The 17,138-nt window shown below is 37.1% G+C and overlaps 1 pseudogene; it reads right to left on the bottom strand.

Annotated features, from left to right (window-relative positions):
* Positions 1–414: 414 nt before the first annotated feature.
* LOC138823888 (U6 spliceosomal RNA) lies at positions 415–511 on the bottom strand (annotated as a pseudogene).
* Positions 512–17,138: the final 16,627 nt, after the last annotated feature.

Here is a 17,138-nt window from a genome sequence, read left to right as displayed (position 1 = left end):
GTACAGAAACTAAAATATTTCTGGTGCTTGTCTGAAAAAGTATATTTTAAAATATTCTATATTCTATGTTTGCATAATGTTCATAATTTATTTTCTCCTAGATATACTTTGAATTCTATATTATTTTATAATATATAGGATCATTAATGTGTCCTTTTGGATTGTATTCCATATAGAAACAGTTTGAGTCCTTTTTTTCTAGGTCTTAATATTATTTTTCTTTGGGATAAAATGACAATATTGTCTATTTTGAAAAGTTTTGTAAAGTTTATGCTATGTAAACACCTTTCTGAGGTGATTTAATACACTGATGTCAAACTTAATTTAATTATATGAATTACGGGTATTGTTACACTTGTAATTTTGTCATCAACTTTTTAATCACTTTTTTTCATTTCTTGCATGTGAAGAATGAAAAATATGGAATACTTCTCAAATTTTCATATTGTACTTGTGCAAGTGCCATGTTAATCTCTGTATTGTAATTTGAGTATACTTGCTGCTGAAGCATGTAGTATCCTCTAAATTTAATAGTTAATGATGCAATCTTTATACAGGCTTATATCTATGGGTGCCTACTTGTAACAAGGAAACCTTATTGTTCCTAACAATGCTATTGATCTTATTTCCCTAAAATTCTGTGAATAGTGGAAAAAATTATATTGATCAGTCGATTGCTCACATTTCCAAACTTTTTTTGCCAATGAGTATCTTAAATCTTTTTATTTGGAATTTGATCATACTCTCTATTATTTATAGTTTGGTCCAAATGTGATGGTTTCTCAAGTACTTATTTATCCAGCTTTGTGGACCTAATGGATTCAAACTAAGCGTTGCTTAAGAGCTACTTCTAAACTTCTTCAGCTGACATTTTCCCAAATAAAGTTTTACTGGAACAAATGTCTACCTGAGCCTTTACCCTTCTTCCATGTGGGAAGAGACCAACCAGAATACCTTACCATGACAGCAAAGATTTTCTTACTAGAACAAAACTAATCTTGGTTATAAGGGATCATAGAGAGATGAACAATTCAAACAGAACTGTTCAGACGAGAAGGTATTTTATCAAAATATAATTGTTTATTATACATTCCATTTAAAAGTAGCTAAAGCCAAGAAGGTGAAAAAATTGTTCGTATGCATGATTACTTAATGTCCTGACCTGTCTCTAACTTCCTGGCAGGAACTTACACTACTGCCTTTTTATCACCAAATATTTTCATAGTTGCAGGAGAAGTGCATATGTTTTTCCTCATTATTAGGCATTAAATTGATAATGTTTTAATCACAGTCTTTTCTCTTGCCTCCATGCTGTAAATCTACAAATGATAAAGCTTTAGTTCTAACTCTATCAAACACTGAAGTAGAGATAATGGAATCATACTTTAAAACAGAGTTGCCTTTGATACAGTAACTACAACAGAACAATACAAAACGTGTGTCTTTTAATCATATTATATATAGTTATATATTTTATATTTTTATGTGCTGATTTTATATTTCACACAATGAAACTTACTAGAATTAGTTGATAATTTGACAAATAAATTGATATTTATTTACTCCAATAAATAGAATTGGAATATAAATATTTAGGTTTCAAATATATATTAGACTAGGAAACGTATCAATGCAATCTTTTTAGTATAAACTTGTGATACATTATAACTGTTCTTGGTCTTCTGAATCCACAAGAGAAAAAAACAATGTTTTCCTCTAATCTGTAATGGATTTTACTCTGCTGCTCTGTTTTTTGTTTTAACTCGCTTGTCCCAAACTGTTTTTGTCCATATTTCTGAAGCATTCTTACTGATTATGCCCAAATTTTGCTAAGATGTCTAAAAAATATTATTCTTCTGCAGTACCCATGGGTCCTAAGATCCCAAGGCCCAGTTACCTGCATCATCAGATAACAGGGGCAAGAGTTTTCACCAAGGCCCATGAAACATATCAACACAAAGTAATTGAAGATCCATCTCAATTTCGCATTTCCTATATTTCAGGGCCCCAATTCCTTGAGATGCAGGAATTAGCAGTAAGCAATTGTGAAATGCAAGGCAACTTAAAATGAAGGATGAGATCACAAAATTTGAGAGAAAGTACTGTAATTCAAACATTCAACTTACAGATGACCAGCCCATATGAGTGAACAAGTTCACAAAGTGTCATAAGATTATTTTTAATACCCGTCACCTATGATTAACGAAAGATTTTAGTCCAACATAAGTGGGCAAAAAAATAGTTCCTAGAAGGATAGATCTATAATTGTTCTACCAAAGCCCGAAAACTTGACTTAGAGGTCAAATGTAATTCAGAAAAACATTTGAATCACTAAGGAGTGCTTCAAAACACTGGGACTTCAGTACAACATGGTTCTGTGGTATAAAAATGTCAGTCTCAAACCAATGATAATCTACATTTAATCTCCTGAAAGTATATTCCTTTTCAAATAAACTTTTTAAAATCACTTTCGCCAAAATAACATTTGACAAGTTGATGATACTTAGTGACAATACAAGTTTTTCAAGTGTAGGGAGCAAGTTACAATAGAGTTGAATTATTTACACAGCACTAATGCCAAACATGTTCAACCATTCATTAAAATGTAGAAATAGTACCAGCCACAATTTGTGTTTTTCAGTATGGGCCTTTCAGAAATGTGTTTAATATGTCAGCCTCCTAAATTTCAAACCCAAATGTTAGCTAATAAATTTCATCATTTAATAAGGTACATTTTAAACAATCACAAATAGTTGCCTTATCATATGTTATTTTATGTTTTCCCTCTGTCTAACATAGTAAGAAATATGACTTTAAGTCTTGAATATGGGTACTAATCAGAGATATGACAAACATAATATCTGTCTTCTATTTCTATCATATTCCTATTTAGGAATAAATTTTAATTTTCTTCTTTTTCCAAAACTTATAGGTAGTATAAAATATTATTTCATGTAAAATAAAAGAATCACAACATTGTACAAAGCCATTTATAAAAATGCAGTTAGTAATACATTCTAAGCCATTTTTTAACTTTCTTTTTGACTAAATAATCTTTCAAACGGTTGAGAAAAAATCATGTTTAGGTGCTTCCCGTCTCCAGTCTTGCAAATTGTTGCTGCAGATGAATGAATTATGGAAATATAAGCTGACATCATTTCAAGAATATGCAGGATTGAAACTCCATGGAATGTATATAAACCTTTCAAAGTATTAATAGTTTAACAGAATGACTATCAGGAAGTTGAAACCAAAGAGGAATTATAGTAAAGACATAGAATGAATGAAAAATGAACAAGGAGAAATACAGCTAGAATACTGAATGTACACATATGATGAAGGAAGTGGTAAATTGGAAATAAATCTTGGAGAAAGGGTTGGTTGAGAACGATAGAAGGAGTGACTCTGATCTAGGAGCATTGGACAATTAGATGGATATATTTAATTGTAACACAATTGCATAAACTTTTAAAATTCAGTTAAAAAACACAACTAGAAACAAAAACACACAAAAATCACAACCAAACAGCAATCTCTAGAGAGTATGAATATGACCACTCAAAATTTTAATCAGTTAATGAAGGGCAGTCTTGGGAAAAGCAAAGAAAGCTGTTCAAAGAGGGAAGTTTGGGATAGGGGAGAAATTTGAACAGAATTAAATAGATTGTCTAAGGTTATAAATCACCTATATCTGCTGTATACAGTATCTTACTTCTATGAGTTTTCTGTCTGAACTGGATAATCCAGTCCTGAGACACACTTGGTAGCTTGTGAGGTAGAATGGAAGAAACAAGATCAAGAACCCATTACTCCACTGGAGAGAAAACAATCCTCTATATTTTCTCTAATCTCTCTTCACTACTCATTCTTCATACTTTTAAGTCAATGGATTTTGAATTATATTTTTTCTTCTTTCTTCTGTCAAAGTAATTGGTCAAAGTAATTTCATTAAATATTATTTGCCATTTTCTTCTTTCATGCTGTTTAATTGGCCAAGTGAGTCCATAAAACTTCCCTCTTGTATTTGGTTGCCATGAAATAACATCTATGTTAATAAGGAGAAATCTAATGTAAAACTTTGTCTCCAGAAAACAGTCCAAGAGCCTGTGATCACAAATATTTGGCTATATATTTTTTTCGTTTACCTTGAAAGACTTCTTGTGTCTAAAGTGCCCACAAAAATAAGTACTCCATCACTTGTTGGTTCAATCAGAATTGTCTAACCTCAAAGATATATTTTGCTAAGAAGATGCTTAGAGAAAACCAAAAAATACTGCACTTTTTATTTTCTCTCTTAAGATTCTCCTTAGATACCATATCAGGAACAGTGAAGTTATTCTATGCAAAATTATTTTAATATATTATTTTTCTCTTGGTCTTGCATTTGTTCACCAAGATGTATGGAGGAGAATAGAGTTAAATCACCCATACCTTGGAAGAAAGTGTCTGTTACAAAAGGAAAATGCTTCTATGTCCTATTCCTATGTCCTACTCTTAGCTCTTGTCAGAGTTCCAATTAATCACAGCTTCTTGGCTTCCAGTCTAGTGAAGCTGAAGGACCAACGGGCTCCACCACTGCTACATCTTCATTATTTCTCTTTTAAAACTCTTCAAATTGCCTCATTTGGATGTGGAATATATTTTCATGTCTTCATTCAATCAGTTCTGCATTGTAGTGAGCCAAATGGGCTCTGTAAAATCACTTTAGGGAGTAAAAATACTAACACAATTTACATCAAAAAGTTTTGGCCTCCCTTGACTGCTGAAGTCAATACGCTTAGCTAAGGCTTCTAAGAAAACTTTTATTATTAATTTTTCCATTTGCTCAATTCTTTTCTGAACTTTTTGGCATATGTAATAAAAGAAGTCTTGACTACCTCATATTAATAAGAATATTATTTTTTGTGAGCCACTTAGAAATGTGAAATCATTGGTTTGAAGTATCCAATCTATTTTTTTTCTGTGTTTCACTGCTTCACGTCCAAAGACATTGTGGAAAGTGTTACAAACAGAAATGTGTAATCCCAACACCTTCTTTCATTGTGGAGGGCACTTTTTCCCTAAATATTTTGACTCAAATTATCTTTTTCAGAGAATTACTGTTTGGTAATTAAAGGTAAATTCACAAATTTAGATGCCTTATTTTTTTAAGAACTTTTAATTTAAATTCCAATACAACCTTCTTTCAAACAGTGAGAATATAGTTCCTGGGTAAGGACAATTACAAGGGAACCTACAGGATTTACAGCAAGGTTTCTGAGGTTTGTTTGTTTAGTTTGAAAAAGAGCCATCTTCATCCACATTGCTCCCTCTCTACTATGTTTCCTGGGATTCTTTGCATGAAAGCCTATTCTTCCAGGCAATTTTAAATTTTCTTAATAGGCTAAGTTATTAAAAATTTTGAAATATTAAATTTTACCTGCCATAAATTTAAAACTGTTGAAAATCCTTTATCAGAACCACAAATTCACCAATCGTAATTCCACCTTTACCATCAAAATGTTAACATGCTGTTTTCATGATATAGTATCCATGCAGCTATTATTTTCCAGTGGCTTTGTTATGCATATATGTAACCATATTAGCTGATGCTAAGCAAAATGAATTCCAAGATATGGAACCAGATTTTTTTTATTTGTGGTTGTTGTTTTTGATGAACTATGTGATTTCTGTTTTCTTTGGGGTTTTCCCATATGGTTTATGCCTGCTGTATGGTGAGACAATGGTGAGCATAATGGTGAGACAAAGGACAAAAGGCAAACCAATGCAATAGCAATACTCACAAGACAATATGTTGGAAATGTACTTTACAACTTGTGAGGGGTGAAGGGGTGAAGGAAAACTGTGAGAAAAATGAGGAAGGGGTAACAAGTTTGAAATGTTTTGTATTCACTACCTTACAATTACTGTAAAGTCACTGTACATCAATTTGATAATAAAATTGAAAAAAATAAGCTGCGTAAAATGTAATTTTACTGTATTGGTACAGTAAATATAATTCTTTATGTAGTAACATTTTAAAAATCAATACTATTTGGCTTCTAATTTGAATTAATTACCCATTATTTATCAGAGGTTTATCAACTTGAATGTTATCCAACTAGACACTATTTTCACAATATACTTGCCAAATTTTTCAAAAAAGAATAAATTTAGTACTTTCTCATTCTAAAACAGAAAACAGGGTCTGGGAAGATGGCTCAGTGGTAGAGCGCTTGCCTTGCATGCCTGAGGCCCTGGGTTTGATTTCTCAGCACCACATAAGAAAAAAAAAGCTGGAAGTGGTACTGTGGCTCAAGTGCTAGAGCGCTAGCCTTGAGCTGAAGAGCTGAGGGACAGCGCCCAGGCCCAGAGTTCAGGCCCCACGACCAGACCCAGTTTAATACTATGGAAACCCATAATTTTAAAAGTAAGTAAGTTTTTTAGAGGACAGAATATATGTGTTCTTCAAAATTCATATGACTAACAACTACTCATTTTTAAATTCTCAACATTCCTAACAGATTCAAAACAGTACCTGTTTGCATGTTATGTAATTCTGCAATAGATGCAGTTTCCAATGGGGTGTTACAGATTGAGAAGTAAACAGAAAAATAGCCACATTCTTGTAGAGGATAAAACTGTGAAGCATGTGTAATAATTAATTCTTCAAGAGTAAGCAATTGTTTATAAGAGTAAGCTATTATGTCTATGACCATCAATCCCAAGATTTATGCCATAAAGTCATCCTAGCCCAACAGTTTCCAATTTGTAAGGGACACCTTAAAATTCCTTAATTCACATCATGAATACCTTATCTCTATTTTGAAAAAATACTACACCTCTTCTAATGTGACACCCTCTTTGTTCTGAAAAGAACACCACAATAAACTGAGCTGCATCATTTTTCCTCTACTGGTGTTCTTGAGATCAGAACACTTGTAAATATTATTTATATTTAGACTTTTTTAACTATCATAGATATTCAGTATGCTAAGATAGGAAAATTATGATTCAAAGCCTTCCCAGGCAGGAAGGTTTCTTAGAATCTTACCTCCAAAAAACTTCTGTGCAAAAGCCAGACTCAAGTGGCACTGAGGTTGAAGTGGTAGGGCTTGAGCCTTGAGCATAAACAGGATCAGAGACCTTGTCCATGCCAAGAGTTCAAGTTCTAGGATGAACCAATAAAAAAAAAAAATTGAAAAAAAAAACCCAAACCTAGCATTTTTCTCCATGTATACAGAGGCGCGTAAATAAGGAAATGGCTTCCTGTGGTACATATAGGTAGAAGAAAGAAGATGTCACACAATTACTCTCTTCATACCATATTAAACCAAACCTTCAAAAATTGGTTTTTCTAAATGTATAAATTAATGTCATCCATTTTTGGCAACTCTGTCTAGATTATTCATATTAACATGGTATACATGAACTCTGCAAATTATCTATTAACTATGTTCTAATTATAACTGTTGTGAAAGAATATCTAGGCATATAGAATGCCAGAATTATTTGTGAATTTTTCAATTAATCCCTCTACTTTAAAAGAATTTTGTAGTATCCTATAGAATATGAAATTACAAACAAATCCAAAAAATATATTTTAAATCTAAATTCTAATTTAACAAGGTCTACAAAGTCCTACATTAGACGAACTTTGCTATTTCTCCAGACTTAAGCTTTTGTAATCCTTCCACATTTATTTGGAATCCAACAGAATGAGGGATGGGAATCATGAGCTGTTTTGCATCTACGAATATTCTGTAATGATAAGAGCATTTAAAACACAAGTGAGGATATGTATGGGGTGCATTCAATAGGAAACTTGACTTCTCAAAACATAATGACAAAATTAGGTCAAACTTCCAACTGTGTATTCCTTTCTTGTTGTTTGGTTTGTTTTACTGAGACAAAATTATTCTACCTGGTCCAGGGAAGGTATCGATATGTAATTCCACTCTCTTATCTCTTGTCTGAGTGCTAGAATTCCAGGCTTGTATCACATTGCCCTGCCATAGTTTGTTTTTTTAATCTAGATACAGACTAGAAATTCTGAACTTCTCTTATGATTTTATCCACTAGACTGACTGCTCAGACTGTTTATGTACTATTTTCAAAGGTGTTTTAACATTTGACACAGGATATGAACATTTTCAGATGCACCTGCAGGCTTCCCTGATTCATTCCACTATGTATCCTATCCCGTTAAGAATGATTGCTTGACTCTCTTACTATCTCTGTTCCCTACCTATGTAATATTCTCAACTTCTGGGGGAAAATTCACTTGAGGACTTTCTAATATTAAAAATTATCACTTGATTCTAGTCTTACTCAGGACCTATTTTCTATTGTTTTCTAACTTTACTACATATTCTGAGAGTTGTTTCATTTGTGTATTTTTGTGTGCACATATAAGTGCCTCTATGTGTTTGTGTATGTTTGTATGTATGTATGTATGCAAAAACTTAAAGCTGTAATTCAGCAATCTTGCTCGTGACTGGTATCCCAGCTTTGACTGGTTAATTATAGGTACTGTCTCAAAGCCTATACTGTCCAAGCTGGATGCAAATTGAACTTCCGAGACTCCTTTACATTCTTAGGTTTTATTTTTCCAGGAGCATCAACTTTTAAACTTCAAACACTTTTGTGAGTGTAAAGTCTAACTGTAGCCCAGATTTTTAACTCAAGAATTCATATAAAGATAGATGAACATATACATTACATATCCTGAGTGTACACTGTTAGAAATGTGATCATAAACCAAGTTGTTGTGAGATCTGAGGATTGGGTTTTAAAGTCAGCACGAGTAGGAAAGTCCTGGAGACTCTTTTCTCCAATAATTACCAGATAACTGGAAGTGACACTGTACCTCAAGTGGAGGAGCACTAGCCTTGAGCTGCATTTCAGAGGGACAGCGCCCTGTCCCATATTTCAAGTGTCACGAAAAACAACAACAATAAAAATGAATATAAGAAAAGGAAAGAAAAAGAAATGTGATCTTAGCCACCAGGTTCATTGCTAGTATAATTCCTGTTCCCTCAAGATAGACTCTTTTTTTCCAGTTAAGTCTATTCTCCCATATGTGACTTGGATTGGAAACAGAATCATTCTTCCATTCTCCTTTTTGCACATTTACATGATCAGCAAGCGTGATTTAGAAAGGGAGTGGCCTCATGCTTCATGTTCCAGTTAGGGGTAATGCTTTCTCTATATCACTCCCATAAATCTACATACGGGACTTGGCTTTATTGTTTCAAATTTTTATTTGTAGAGTCTTGTATATTGTATTGAACACTTATACATAAACACAGAACTTCTTTTTCTCCTATAATTGCTATTGTTTCTTTTACTGTTAACTCATGGACAGTTGGGAAATTAATGCATAGCATATAGATTCACAAAAAATTATCTGAGAACCTTCTTACCATTTAAAATTCACCTTAATTTACAGAGCACATGAGAAGTTTGAACAAAATATTCTCATGGATAATGTATTTATAAGCAATTTAAATTGCATTTGTCTTTACTAAGTTGTCTCTGAAACATGTGTTACCTCATGTCCAAAAGTGTCTTTGTGCTATTTCAAAGAAGCCAGAAAACATTCATTTTTTTCTGGAGCAGCACCATAAATTGTTTCTGAAGTAAGTGGAAGTAACTGTTACTGGATGTGGAAACTGATCCCAGGAGAGGAATTTAACATAGAGAAATGACAAAGTTCAAGTTAACTATTGCGTTGCTTTGTACTGTACAAGAAAAGAATCCAAGGCTGGAAGGAAACTCTGTCCCTGACTTTTTTGAGTGTGTCCTTTACTCATATAAAACTTGTCTGTAAACTTCTGGTTGAGAGTATTGCAAAAGGAAACAATATGCCATTTGAAGGCAGGCATAGAACAAAAGGAAGTAACTTTGTTTTAAAAGTGTTCTACTGCAAAGAAGCAAAGACATGGAGGTTTTAAAGTGTCTTATGGATGGATGTTTCACTCCTGAGATGATTCTCTTGTTGCAGGAATCAGTTTTCAATTCCTTTAGTCTGGTCTTGAGTTTTCCATAGCAATAAGAATTCCAAAAAAGCAGGATCCAGTGAGTATGATCAGCAAAAGCAGCCTCTTCTCGGACCACCACTATTTTAAGGAGAGTCCCAAAGAAATACCCAGGGTTTGTTTTGTTTGCTTGTTTGTTTAATTTGTGCTGGTTCTGAGGCTTGAACTTAGAGACTGGCCCCTGTCCCTGAACAGTTGTCTTTCTTTCCTACCTGGACCAAACCTAGTACTCCACTGCTTGAGCCAAAACTCCACTTCTGGCTTTTTTGGTGTTTAATTACAGATAAGTGTTTGACAGACTCTCTTGCCTGGGTTGGCTTTGAACTAAGACAGTAAGAAAGCTACGTGACATCAACTCTATGGAACTCTTTTGAACCAAGAAATATTAGATGAAATTTATTATAAAGCTAATATTTGACAATTTTTAAAGAAGAGAATATGTTTAGCAAAGAAGCCATAACAAATAATTCAGTAAAAGTAGGTGCACTACTAAATCATTTGGGAAGATTACTATTGACTTCATCATTCCTTTGGGGGAAAATTAAACCTATATTTGCACTTTTTTGTTGGTTGTGGGGATTGAACCTTGATCCTAGGCACTGTCTCTCAGCTCTTCAGCACAACTTGAGCACTCTACCACTTTAGCTACAGCACAACTTCTGGGTTTCTGGGGTTGATTAAAGATAAGTGTTTCATGGACTTTCCTGACCAGGCTGGATTTGAACCACAATCCTCTGGACTCAACCTCCTGAGTAGCTAGGATTACAGGCATGAGCCACCAGCACCCCGCTCATATTTGCATTTATGTGCACTTAATGTCACTATGTAGACAAAGAATGGAAATATGAACCATATGATGTGACATTGCAGCTTTTCAGAATAATTAAGGTAGCAATAAATATGTCCTTTTCCCTTTTGTTACATAAATGACTCATGAGCTATGGGACTCTTACATTAGCATCCTCTTTCATCTTTGTAGGTGTATTTAGTATTAGGAAATGTTCATAGATAAATACAGCAAGACAGACTTTTAGAAAGCAAAGGAGATCAGGTATGAAAGATCAGCATAGGAGATACATTCATCACACAGAGATTAAGAACTAGCCTTGAAGATTTTGAATGCCAAAGGGAATGAGGAATTAGCCTAGTTGATAACTAGTTCTTTAATAAGCAAAAATGGTTCCCTAGAACGGTTTCTGCTATACCTTAGTTACTATAATTTATTCTTTCCATCTGGGGTTATTCCTTCTCTTGTGTCAATACTGTTAATTAGCCTCCGCCTTTTTTGTAAGATGACTGGCCAAAATAGTTTCTGAATCTCACTTACACTATCCTTCTCATTGTGATTAGCAGTGACCCCACTCAAAAGCCTGGAATCTTTGAATTTCCAGAATTAATCTTCACATGACATCTAAGCACATTCCTAGCATTAATTGCCGTGACCTAATGAACAAAATATTTGTTCAACACAGTATCCTAACATAGGTAAAGTACATGTATTAGGAACTATTGTCAGGTATCAGTATGGAAGGAGCATTTATATATTTCAAGTATGGGTTCTTTATTTCGCATTTACTAACTAAATGTTCATTATTGTTGTTGCTGTAGTTTTGGCAGTCCTGGGGCTGAAACTCGGTGCTTGGGAATTATTCTTCAGCGTTTTTTTTTTTTTCCGCAAGGCTAACCCTCCACCACTTGAGGCACAGGACCACTTCCAGTGTTTCTTTTTCAATTTATGTGGTACTGAGGAATTGAACCCAGGGTTTCATGCATGCTAGGCAATCACCATACCATGAAGCCACATTCCCAAAACGCTAAATGACTTTCTTAAGATGGCATTACATTTTCATTCTATAACTCTGTATCATAATTTTAGCCAGGAATTTTTGCTAGAAAAGAGCATTGAACACAGTACTGAGTCCAGTAAGGCTAGATGGACAATGGATAACTGTCACAGTGTAGCCAGGGCACAGAGGGACTTACCTCATGGAGCTGGTACAACAGAATGAGCAAGACAGCTCCTGACCCACAGCCTACCTAGAGAATGAGAAGACCACCTTGGTTCCAGCCACATGGGGATGCTGGACCACCTCCTCCAGCACCCATTGAATCAGTTCCTGAGAGAGAAAGCGAAAAAAAGAAGGTCAGAATTCCACTTAAGCCAGGTGCTGGTGGCTCAGGCTATAATCCTAAGTACAATGGAGGCTGAGATATGAAGATTGTGGTTTATAGCCAGCCCGGGCAGGAACACCTGTGAGACTCTTATCTCCAAAGAACCACCAAAAAACTGGAAGTGGTGCTGTGATTCAAGTGGTAGAGTGGTAGCTTTGAGCTGAGAAGCTCAGGGAGCTGCCCTAGGCCCAAAGTTCAGGCCCCATGACTGAAAAGAAGTGGACTTCCCACCACAAGAAGTGGACTGAATAGCACCCATTGTCCTAGGGAGCATGGCAGAGAAGTCAGGCCGAGCTTCCTGTCAGCTGGGAGTCATTAGTAGGTCACCAGGCTTCTCTGTGCCTCAGTTTCCCCAGCTTCAAAACTGAACAAAGTGAAGGATCCCGTTACTCATGGGGATAGAGTAATAAAGAAAGAGAGCGATGTTTTGTTTCATAATCCCAAAACTGTTGCACCGTTAATAACACACACCATCTGAGATCTTTCCGGGTATCTTCCTATCATATGCTCACAGAATTGCCAAGAACAGTATCAGATGGCCCCTCCCTCTGTGCCTGTCCCTGCTCCAGAGATCCCTCTGTATCAATCCCTTGTTTCCTCACAACTGTCCCATGAGGAGATTGAAGTCCAATGGTTGAGGCCCAACCCAGAGACTCACATCTGGTCAAGAATCTGCTGCCGTGGACTGAGTTTGGGACAATCCATCTAAACCAATGACTGAGCATGTCGCTACATATCTACCATCCCAACTACAGAAGAACGGGCCTTGTGGCTCAGGCCTGTCACAGATAGGCAGACCATGATCCAGCCCAGAATGAGCATATATTAATTCTCCATCTCAGAAATGCCCAAGACAGAAAAGCTTGACTCGCATGGTAGAAGACTTGACTGGCAAGCCTAAGGCCTTGACGTCAAACCCTAATATACCAAAAAGAACCAGAGTCCCAGTGCCAGAGGCTCATGCTTATAATACTAGGTACTCAGGACGCTGAGATCTGAAGATCACAGCTCAAGATTTAAAATAGGGTTGGCCTCGCCCATCAGACGTCATTATGAGAAGACTCAGAGACTGACCTATGCTGTTGCACTCCATACTAGCAGAACTCATATCCTTACTAAGAGTTGGCCATGCTCTCTGTCCTCCTGGGAAGCCATCCCCTGCAGGCAACACTCCCAGGTCCTCCCAAGCTCCCACTGCCACCAACCAGGCCCAAGGGAGTACACAGTTCCATTGCACACAGATCCCTTGTTCTTGTAATTTAACTGTGCTGTGTCCCCTTCAAGCCTCTCACCCTTCCAGGCCCCCAGACCTCAGCTGTGAAACCCATACATGCCCCAAAGATAACAGGTAGAAGTTACCAAAGCATTCGGCCTCCTTCCAGACAGGTGACAGAAGACTCCTCCATGCAGCACCTGCAATTTGCCAACTGATCACTCACCTGAGCACAGTCAGGCTGTACAAGGAAAAAGGTTATCTCTCTGTCTCTCTGTCTCTGTCTCTGTCTCTGTCTCTCTGTCTCTCTGTCTCTCTGTCTCTGTGTCTTTCTCTCTTTCTCTTTCTCTCTCTCTCTTTCAATCTCTCTCTCTCTCTTTCTCTTTCTCTCTCTCTGTCTTTCTCTCTGTCTTCAGGTGAAAGTTTGACTGAGCACAAAAGACAAGGTCTCACACAGTAAGGGTGTCTATCTTCTGCCTCCAACACCTCCCATCCCCAGAAAAAAAGGAAAAAACCCAGAAGGCAGGTGTAGACATGCTGCTCCCCACCTCTGACTAAAGCCACTGGGTTCCCACCAGGGAGTGGAAGGGCGCAGATATGCTGCTGTGTGGCTCCGACTACTGCAGGCCAGGGGATCTTTGGCTCCCACTCCTCACCCAACCTGCATCTCCCCGTATCCTGGACAATATCCACTGGGGATGGGGGTGGCATCCTCGGGTCAACCCCCACCCCCACCCCTGGGGCACATTTGTGGCAGGTCGTGGGCCAGACTGTGGGGAACATGAGAGGCGCGTCCGGGTTAGAGGGGAGGTAGTGGGGTCAACAAACAGAGTGAATCAAGGTGCTACTGGGCAGCAAGGAATGTGGGCGTGGCCACCATTCTTCTATCCCATTAGTCAGAAAGAACCATGAAACAATAGAGGGGTGGCTGGAATCTTCTGATGCAGGCAGAATGGGTGGAGTCAAAATGAAGGCAGCCCTTTTCCCAGGGAACTCTGTCCAATCCAGTTGGGGACAAGAGAGTGACCCACTTTAGCCGGATGGCTGCACAGATTGTTGTGTATGTCTGTTTGTTCCCAGACCTAGAACTCAGGATCTGGGCACAATCTGTGAGTTGTTTTTGATCAAGGCTAGCTCTCTACCACTGAAGCCACACGGCTTTACTTCTGTCTTTGATGGCACAAGTTGGACAGGAGTCTCAAGGACTTTCCTGCCTAGGGTGACTTTGACCATTATCCTCCTTTCACAACCTTGTAAGTTTTAAGGAGGACTGCTGAGAGCCACTGATGCCTGGTTTTGCTGATGTTCTTGGAAAGACCTGTGAGTTCTCTATCCTCAGGTTTAAGTGGTAGGAGCTGGAGCCCACAGCTTGAATCCTGGTCCTGCCACCAACAAATGGCAGGACATCCTATGAAATTCATTCCTACTCATATGATTACCAAAGGAATGTGATGTATGTCATGATTAAATGGGCAGTACTTGAATGTTTAGAGGATAAAATTATACACAATTACATAACAGGACACTGATTAATATTAATTAATACTTTATGAAGCATTTAAACAATCACCTTCATTAAATGGAGGCCAAATGAAATACCTACGAATTGGGCATCACATAGCATAGAGATGCCATTTTTTTTCTGACAGGACTGGGATTTGAACTCATGGTCTAGGTAACCCTGCTGTTGCACTGTGTGGGAAGGGGAAGCTTGCCTCCTTGAATTCAAGAAATTCAAGTCTGTTTCTTAGGCCTGAAATCGATGCCCACCACTAGAAAACATATTTGTTTACATTTTAAATATATGATTTATATTTTTAAACATATGTTAATTCCATATTGCATTCAGTGTAGTTATTTTATTTTTTGTTTTATTCATGTACTGACTACTCATTTTATTAACTATTATGAGACATAGAACAGTGATTACATTGATTACATAGGATATAATTTTGCATATGTATTACACGTCCTTCCTGACACCCAGGACTTTCACAGAAAAGGAAAACATGTGTCACCATCAGCTTCTTACTACACGATTCATTTTTTGGAAGTGCTGGCATCTGAACTCACAGCCTTCAAGGCCCAATTCATGAATGGGTGAGTGTCAACCTGCCAGCCTGTGGCAAATTGAGCTGACAGGCAGTCTCAAGTACCTGAGATCGATCCCCAGCGGTTGACAAAATAAGAACAGATTGAAATACAGATATAGAGTGCTAGAGATGTCTATACATTATTCAGTTATATAGACTACATTCCTACCAATTCCTGGGTATTTATAATGCCTCCATGTAATTAATCTTATTGTTTTCATGGTTAACAAACTATTAAGTAAATCAATCAATATCCTGAAATTATTGCATTCTGTACGTAATGTTTCATAAATATTAAATAAAGTTAGTCTTCTGAAATGATGCTGTCTAATTTTATAGGAGCGTCATTCACCATCAACTCATTCAACTGTGACATTGATAATATTACCTTGTTATTCCCATGGATGGGAACGAGTCTCTTAGTATCTCCTGCCATTGATTGGTGTCATGACTGGGATTTGAAATCAAGGCCTACATTGCAATGTGGACCTATGACTTCCTCAATAGTCTGACAACCTTCAGCAATGAAAGGTGAAGTACCCTTTGCAACAGTGTCATTCAGGCCCAGGAGGGTCACTGTGCAAAAGAAGAAAACATAAAAAGGCCATCTCGCTGCATTTTTTTCTGTACATTTTTGCCACACAAGGCCTGGGGGTCTAGGATCCCAGGATCTACTGTGGGACCAGTGGCTACACCCCAGCATAGGGTGTCAAAGGTGAGGCAGAGTTACCAAAACCTGAGTTCAAGCCCCCTGCTGCAAAAAATAATTAAAAGAGATTAGCTCCCTGGCTTGCAATTCACCCCATTTATTCTGCCAGGCTTTGGATTTGAACTCAGAGTCTAGGTGAATCTACAGCACTGTGGAAGAAGCGGAAGCTCACCGTAATTGAAGATAAGAAAGTCAGGCCTGTAATCTAAGCCAAAATTCAAGCCCCTGCCTTGGAAAACATACTATTTATATACATTGTAAATACAGGATTTGTACTTACCTATGGATGTTCAGTCCATACACGTTTGGTGTGGTTGTTCCTTGTACTTTTGGTTTTATTCACTTATTTACCATTGATTTTACTATGATGACACTCATTCCCTTTATCACATTGATTACATCCCATCACATGGAATCTAAATTTGTAGACATGTTCTCCGTCAAGCCAGACACCCAGGACTCTCAGAGAAAAGGAAAAAAAGTTTCACACTTGGCTTCTTACTGCATGATCCAGTTGTTGGTAGCACTGGGATCTGAACTCAGGGCCTAGCAGGACCAATTGGTGAATAGTTCAAGGTGACCACACCAGCCTGTGAGCAACAGAGGAGTTAGGCCATTCCCAGGATCTGACATTGATCCCCAGGGTGGGCCATGATAGTCATAAATTAATAATTTAAACATAGGATCTATATTTACATATATGTGTGGACAGTATCTTGCCTTTGGAGTACTTTTTATCTTATTTTCTGTCTTATGTAAGTATTGTGTATTTTACTGAATAATGTAACAGATATAACAGAACTTACATGGAAGACAACCTATTGCCCTGGCTATAGGGTTTCCTATGCATTCTCCATCCAAGCTGAGACCCAGGACTTTCACAGGACAGGAAAACAGGTGAATCGATGGGCTTCTCACATCAGGATTCATCT

The sequence above is a fragment of the Dipodomys merriami genome, unplaced genomic scaffold (genome assembly GCF_024711535.1).
Source record: "Dipodomys merriami isolate MVZ:Mamm:240054 unplaced genomic scaffold, mDipMer1.0.p SCAF_1243, whole genome shotgun sequence".
Lineage (NCBI taxonomy): Eukaryota > Metazoa > Chordata > Mammalia > Rodentia > Heteromyidae > Dipodomys > Dipodomys merriami.
The sequence above is the reverse complement of the archived record's forward strand: the minus strand, read 5'-3'. Positions and strand labels throughout refer to the sequence as shown.